Raw genomic sequence first — 8,412 nt, 5'->3', positions numbered from 1 at the left:
TATCAAATAACTGGTGGTGGAACTTTTTAAAGCTTAAAATAGTAAGAACTAACAACAATTCTTAAGAATAATAAAAGTTTCTAAATATAATTAAAAACATTTTCGGATTTTGGACCTAACATATCGGTCAGTACATAATGTAGATAGAAGCTTTTGACTGTTCTTATGCATGGTTAATAATGCCGTAAAGACGTAAAAAACCAAAATTTGTCGTGTATTATAACCGGTAAAATCTTACACATACGTTATTTATTGGCCGATTTTCAATCCTAAAACAGATCACAAGTTTGAAAAACATTAAATCACACGCTGCGTTTTGAAACTTGATATGATAATTCAACATTAATTGTTCTCTTGGTTTGAGACTTAAAAAAAAAAAAAATAATGATACCAAATTAGAGTGTTTTATCTTTACTGGTTTTGTAATAAAAACTAGGAAACAGACATGCAATAGATACAGATAGATGGTAAACTAAGTATTTTCGACCCATGTTTATATTACAATTTTTTGAACGAATTCGCAAATTAGTTTAAGGTAGTGTTATGAATGGACCGTTATCGTAGAAAATCCAAAAGAATCTCCCGGAATGCAGATTTTTATGAAATTTGCTTATAAATTTAATAAAAATAACTCATAAAATGGGGAATATAATATTGGTTTAGTTGTTTATAACACTTTTACGTACAGCTCTTCTTGTGTTTTCAGACTTACGTGGTGTACAGCACTTTTCCATAGTAGGCCCTACTACTTATGTATTCCCATTCGCTGTTGAGCTGTTTTGAAATTTTTTGTTTCAAAATGCAGCATCGATAATATGCATAAGATTATGCGGTAGCGCCAAAAACCACTTCTCTCTCATCGAGTTCAATGTTGCTGAACAATTCATTAAGAACCAAGAGTTCTTTAGTAGCCTACTTGATAATTTATTTCAGAGGTCGCACATTTTATACAAGCACTGCCTGCATTTAAATCTTTCAAAATATCTGCAGCCTGCAAATAAACTTTAGAACAAATCTCCAACTTACTGGCAATGTGTTCTTCTGCTATTCAATGTAAAATGTTATATTCACAAGATAAATAATGTGGAATACTTACACAGCTCTTCATCCAATCATGGAAGGAAGTCCTTGGAGCTGTAAGCATTTTCAGGACTTTAACTTCTATATAACTATTATAACGGTTTGTACAACTACACACGTATCGGCTAGTCATATTGATTTAACCACGGCACTAAACTATAGACCGTACACGAAAAGCAGTTTTAGAAACACCCTCACAGACCAGTAGAGAGCAGATGACTGACTCGGGGTGGCTGGACTGACAGTTAGGACTTCATCACAGATGTTACAATTTGTTATGGCACACCCTGTATATAAATTGTCCTTTCACCATTGAATAGTCTTCATTGTGATAGAACTGTAGGCGCATGGTCACAGTATAAACAAACATGCAACATGGGAGATAAGCACGTTCTACTCGTAATCAGCTGTTTGGTCCTGGGTGGTCAAGGAGAGGTCCTTGAGTTGAACGGACAGCCTGAGCTGCAGTTCTGCAGTTTGAGGATCCATCTTTAAAAGCAGTTTCAGTGCGATTGTCCTGTGTTACATTTTTTTCAAGGCATGTTTTACTCATAGCAGGTAGATTTAAATAATTCCTTAATCTAAATCCTTATTTACTAAATTTTTATTTTCGTTAAACCAGGTTAACCTGAATTCCGTACAAAAGACGAATTTAAGTAATTTTGATATATTACGATATCTTCAGTCGTGTGTTACATTTAAAAAGTGTGTTCATATCGAACAGTAGCTTTTAGATATTTTCTGAATTGAAGAATCTTGGAGCAATTGGAAAAAAACTTATAAATACTACTAAATGTATACAATACAATACTTTTCCAAATTATGTTGGACAAACAAAAAGAACAATAAAAACACGATTCAAAGAGCATTTACCACAAACAAAAATATGGAAGAGTTGAAAAATCTGCTGTAGCCAATCACTGCATGAGTCAGTACACAGAATATCAATTACAAACCTAAAATAATAAAAGAAGCCAACCAAAAAAAGGAACCAATGAAATTAAATGCTTGGGGCACACTACTTATAAGCATAAATAAAGAAAAACTCAAAAACAATGAAGAAGGCCCTATTGAAAATTCCAGTCTTCTTTCTACTCGGTTTACTCAAAAATTATACTATAGTCATATTTAATTTTTCACACTGGCTTAAATATTTCCAAAATGTTTGTATTTGCATATTTACACCATACGGTATTTAAATTGTAATAAAAATAATGTAAATATTTATTCGTGGTGTCGCCTGTTGATGAAACCTTTGGTTTCGAAAGACCTCGTCCAAAAAATAAATAATTTGGAAAAGTATTGCCAACAGAAGTAACAAGTTCTTACCTGCTGGGCTCCTTTTTGCATGTCAGTACTTTCACTGAAAGTTCTAGTCAAAGTTTATAAATATAGTAATAGTGAAACTAAACTATACCATAGTGTTCATCAGATCATAGAGTTTAAAATGTATAGCATATGCGCTTTACGTTACGCGGCACAGTTCATAATACAGGGTGTCTCAAATCCCCCTTCAATTAACTCTCTTAAGAATAGATATGAATTGATTTACTTTTGGGCATGTTTATATGACCAACTGAGTCGTTTTTTATGTATGGAATTTTTGAGCCTCCCCCTCCAAAATGGAGTAATTCGGGGTAAGTCAAAATTAAAGGACAAAGATCAAAGATGCCTGCCACCTCATCAAACCTGAAATCTTCCAAATTTTGAGAAGCTGTTTTGAATCCAGCCTTTAATTTTTTAAGAAGTAGACTATATGGTAGTAATTTCGAACCTATCATGTAATTGTAAATGAGCGCGAGATTTTAAGATTATTTCCCCATTTAATTTCATTACAAAATTATTCTCAATTATTACAAAACAATTTAAACTTTAATTAGCCACCAAATTCGATAGAATTGCATTAGAAATCTCTAGTTTTTTACATCATTCTTCTTTTTATAATACCTTTAAAATGATGTATTACTTGCTAGGGGCTCCTATTTAAAAAAAATTTGACCTACCCTAACTACCCCATTTTAGGGGACGGGAGTTTCATATATCTTCATACATAACTAAACTCCTCAGCTGGTCATATATACTTCCACAAAGCAAATCACTTCATCTCTATACATAAGAAAGGTAATGTGGGAGGGGTAACTTTTAAGTCACTGTGTTTATTTTTGAACTGTCAATTTGAGCGAGTGCACATTGACTTCCTTAAAGCACTATGAGAAACTTATTAATCACTGTCCTTGTTTTAAAGCCTATATACAATATCAAATCCTTCTACTTTGAACGTATTGGTGAGCGTTAGCGAAGGCTATCACTCGAGGGGCTGGGGAAATTTTATTTCTGTCTGTCTGTCTATCTGTTAAATAAGAAATAAATAAATAAAAATGGATATTTATCTAGTCTCTCAATATACACTGCTTTACAGAGGAACTCAAATCAGTCTTAATTCTAGGAACGTATTCTAGAATTCTATTCGCACAAATCTCGAAAACGAACTGATCTATTATATGTAGAGTGGAATTTTGCATGAAGCTACATTTCTGCATAGGTAACACTGAGTTCAATGGTGGTCCATGTCACTCAATGGAATATGGTTGAGCGTTAACTAAAATTTTTGCATTCGTTTTGTGAAACAAGAAAATAGTAACAGTATGAAAGAAAAAAATAGCAGAAGAAATAAAAAGCTGAGTAGAATCGTATAAGATTTTATTATGTGACAACACAAGTAGCTACTTTATACAGGAAATAGTAAAAATAATAAAGTGGAAAGTCAATGTTAAAAGTCGGTGAAAATATTTAATTTTAGGACATCCCCTTCCCCTTCCTCACAGAACATTTTTTATCATTTAAACACAGCTATGTAACAAACGATGAACGAAAATGTAAATTTATCACGTGGCAAGATATACTGAGAAGGATGAAAAGCTTTAAATTTTACACGACACTTCACTTCTACGTAGAGAAGAATGAGTTATATGATGGCGCATGTCCAACTTTGGAATTTGGCTGAGTTTCATTGAAGAATGCGCTTTTCTGACCATTTATGTCTGTTTATCTGTCCGCAGGACGTCATGGCAATGAAGTGAGCCATAGATTTGAATTTTCAATACAATCTGTTAGACCTGTCTCGCGACACGTGGTGTACCTTATTCCTGCCTTGTTCTATTATACCAGGTTGGCAAACACACGCGCTCAAATGCGCTCACTCATATAAGATATAAAATGGGTGATGTTGAAATATGTGTATCCTTACTTTTCGAATTTTCTTTTCAAAATAACTTAAATTTAAGATTTACCTATGCTTGTTTATGGTGGTTTTAATGATATGAATTTTTATCGGATTAAGTTACCTTAAGTAACACGTACATTTGACCCAAATTGACTTATATTAAAAACAGGGCAATTTTAAACTTCAATTGTCGAGCGATGCAGTTGTGACGCAAAATTAAATGATGTAACTTTTGTGTTATAACTGTTGTAATATAATTTTACTTATTCATTATGATCAAAGGCAGGTAAATAATTATGTTATATTAAATATTAAAATTTGTCGTGGGTGAAAATGGATTATTCGAAATTTAGGAAGCCTGTTGAGTACAATCAACTGTGAGCAATATAAGACTGATTGGCGCTCGCCTTGGGGTGCCGTGTGCCGATATCATTGTCAACCCTTGCGCAGGATACTCCATGTGAAAAGTAAGGGCGTGCGTACTTTTGAATAGTTCTACATTAGTTTTATTCTTCCGGACATGGGTTTTACTGTTATTAATAGAACAATAATGGCTACATAATTTTCTTTTTGGGAATTCGCTATTATTGACATTGTGTGACCCGCGATTCAGGCCATAGGTTTTCATTTTTTCAAGTAGTAAAAATTATGAATTGCTAAGGTATAACTAGAATAAATTACGTGAAAATAAATTTCTACTTATTTTTTTGTAAACCATTTGAGATACGAAAAGAGTTAACAAGGTCTTAAAAATGATGCACAACATTATGCATGTTGCTATTTTAAATTTTTTACTTGTAGCCTATGGATTGTGCTTTTTTCCAAATTTTAGTTGGAACAACTAAATAGTCTAAAAAGTAGTCATATCAGATTGAAGCTGAGTTTCTTGTGAGCAAGAAACCAGGATCAGGGTAAACAAAACTCAAATGGATAAAAAACAGAACGTTCCGTAAATTTAAACACTTTTCAAAAACGGACGCCATTTTGAAACGGATTGAGATACGTGAATTTTGTTTTCGCCAATGAGTTCCTTTTAACAAGACCTTTAAAATGATGCTTGATTTGATCTATGCTTACATTTAAAAACTTTTAGATTCGAACACTTGACTCTTATTTTTGGAATACCCTGTACATAGATTTTAATGACATATTTCCACTGGATTCCCCATGAGTTCTTACATACTGCACGGGTGGTCTGCCTCAGACCGAATATAGTAGATTGGCTATTTCACCGTCTTCTTCTTTTAGATTAAATCTTTAGCAATTTTGTGCTTATTTAATAGCATTAATAGTCAGGGTTCAATGTTTTGTGTATGCATAATTTGTTTGGCTTTGTAACAGTATTCTTTGCTTGAAGAATGAGTTTAGTGTCTGGAATAATTTAATCATTTTATTTAAAGAAATAATTATGTATTAAATAAAATCTGAAAGAGCTAATATTTAGATATTTAAAAATTCATCAAGAACAAATTCCCTGACAATTGTTACAAATGTTGTACGTCATAAAGCGACATAGAAATATATTTTGTAATTTTGGACGTTCACATTTATTCAACAAGCCTGAATTCATAAAAATAAAATGTTTAAAAAATATTATTGTGTGCTCTTACGCCTTAAAAGGTTTCAAAAATTCGTTAATATTTGAAATTCATTAATTAAAATATTGGATATTAATTAGTTCGTTGTTGCAAATATTCTGTATGAATTGTCATTCAACAGTAATAATAAATCTTGAATATGATATTTAGAAATGACAAACGTATTGAAATCCACCTTTCTTCTGACTGACTGACAGATATGTATTTCATCCTGAGTCCAGATGTGTATAATAAATTAATAATTTAACTTAAATGTTGTATCCCATACTACACACTCATAGATTCCTTAAAATATAGGTTATAATTTATCATATTCCACTCTGTATTTTAAAATATTACCATTTAAACTTTAAGATCCGAAAGTTCCCTTTTCAATCTCAACAATAAATCTTATTTTTAATTAGGCCTAATTACTTTTTGTCTATATCACCACTACTCGACCAATTGTGGACAAAAAATTAGTTTATGACAATTTAAAGAGAACAATAGGTTGATGTAACAGTATATGTAAGCAACAAAAAAAAAAAAAATACTCATGATGTTATCCTCGAAGCACAATCCAAAATAAACTAAAATTAGTCTTGACCAATCCAAATTTTGACAAAAAAAATGTGGAACGCTTCACGATTTTGCGTGTCATCCTTGCGCAGGGGCCATGCTAATCTTCTCTGTATCGTTCCAATTTTAGTATATGTACTGCCGAAGCAAGTACATCTGTTATTCCTCTCAGTTGGGTATATATGTTACTGTCACAAAACTACAAAGCTGTGTCGTCTTGGACTGTCAGATGACTAGCAAAATAATTAATATTTTCAATGAATATACAAGTTAGCTTATTTAAATATAAAAGTACAGATACTTTTCTAAATGTTTAAGTATTAAATAATTTTTAAATACTTGATTTTGTATGTGTTTATAGAGTATTAATTTTGAAAACTCTCGCCTGATTTAGATGGGTGGCGCGGAGGTGCTGCGACCTAGCGGCAGCGCTAGTAATCTACGGCCATTACTACGGCCGGCTAAATGAAGTAGTACGAGTAGAAGGCAAACATGCTCACGCTCACAACCATATTAAACAGTCGAAAGTTTTATTTCTACGTAGTAATAATTATCAAACCTTCTTATTTAACTGTACATGTTTCATTACATTAACTATTGATTCTTTCCTACAGATTGTCAACAAAGTTGCCACTAAGTAATAAAATAATAAAATTTTTATTATTATTTTTGTATAATTTACTCTGGAACGGTTAATCTCAGTATCGTTAAATAGAAGTAGAAGTTTTAAATAAAGTATCAGTATAAATTCTAACAAAATTATGTAAATATACAAATAAAGCTTCTGAAAATATAGACCATGAATATGAAAAAATCCAATATCGGTAAGAATGGCATGATAAGCTTAGACTCACATATCCGTTAATAAGTAGGGCCTATAATTTTAGTTATATTCTATTATACAAAAGTTTGTAGCCTAAAAGGAAAAAAATATAATATATTTTGATAGATTAGGCTACAGTATTAGCCAAATAAATTTCTTATGTCAGCAATACGAGGAAAACCCAAGTGTTATAAAAAATTAACTATTTTTACATACCCCATCTAGTGATTTATCACCAATTTTAAACGTTAAAATACTTTAAAATCTTAAAAATTTCACCTCCAATTACATTGTTGTCGAATTCATATTGAAACAAGTGAAATGGATTATTTACCACGATATTAACCAGTTTATATATAATCAATTATCTAAAAGAACACTAAGCCACATAACGTAACCTACGTTTTGGTTATTAATCCGCCAAAAATGTATTTCCAAGGGATATAACTGTATTATCCAGTAACGAGTAACAGGGTTGCGAAAATAGGTATTATTTAAAATACAACTAAGTAACGGTACAAAGGACCTTTGGACTTGCTTTCAAAGTAACGTGAAATTCAGGGAGTGTGGTTGGGGATAAGGGCCGCCTCCTGTCGGGATCCATGAGGAAGGATAATGTGCTTAATACAACTTAGTCATGTCACCTTGAAAGAAGGGGGGACATCTCTGTTCCAACCCCCCCCCCCCCCCGGACAAAGCGGGCAGGGAACAGCTCTTCCTCAAGTCCAGGGTAGAAGCAGCCTTTAACACCAAGGGAACTCCACCAACTCCAACAGTCATCCCTCGCAGTAGACTAGCACTTCGATGGCGCCAACTTTTATAGTAATAAAAAAGCATTTAAACGTATTTAGACTTAAGCATTGATAGTCATTCGCTATTTCCATATTTTTATTTCTTACTGTATGGATCATGATCTATGAAATGTTGTTTTGTTCAAATGTTGTCAAATTAGTAACTGTCATTTGGAATATCTGAAAAAAGTGGTTTGCTTACGAACTTGTCGTCGGGTCGCGGTCGTGGCGGCCGTTTATTGTCGTTCTGCTAATTCGTCGTCTGCATTGTTATCGTTTTGCTTGCTATTACTTTAGTTTACGATTGTTTTGTGAGTAAATACAATTAATCATGACAGT

At 32.5% G+C, this 8,412-nt stretch overlaps 1 non-coding gene across 1 annotated transcript; it reads right to left on the bottom strand.

The window, feature by feature from the left end:
* Positions 1 to 6,506: 6,506 nt before the first annotated feature.
* Positions 6,507 to 6,613, bottom strand: LOC124361583. Its single transcript, XR_006922340.1, has one exon. It is a non-coding gene; the product is annotated as a U6 spliceosomal RNA (small nuclear RNA).
* Between the last annotated feature and the right edge of the window lie 1,799 nt (positions 6,614 to 8,412).

Source organism: Homalodisca vitripennis, chromosome 4 (genome assembly GCF_021130785.1).
Source record: "Homalodisca vitripennis isolate AUS2020 chromosome 4, UT_GWSS_2.1, whole genome shotgun sequence".
In the NCBI taxonomy this organism is placed as follows: Eukaryota; Metazoa; Arthropoda; class Insecta; order Hemiptera; family Cicadellidae; genus Homalodisca; species Homalodisca vitripennis.
Note: the sequence above shows the minus strand (reverse complement) of the source record. Positions and strands in the feature narration are given on the sequence as shown.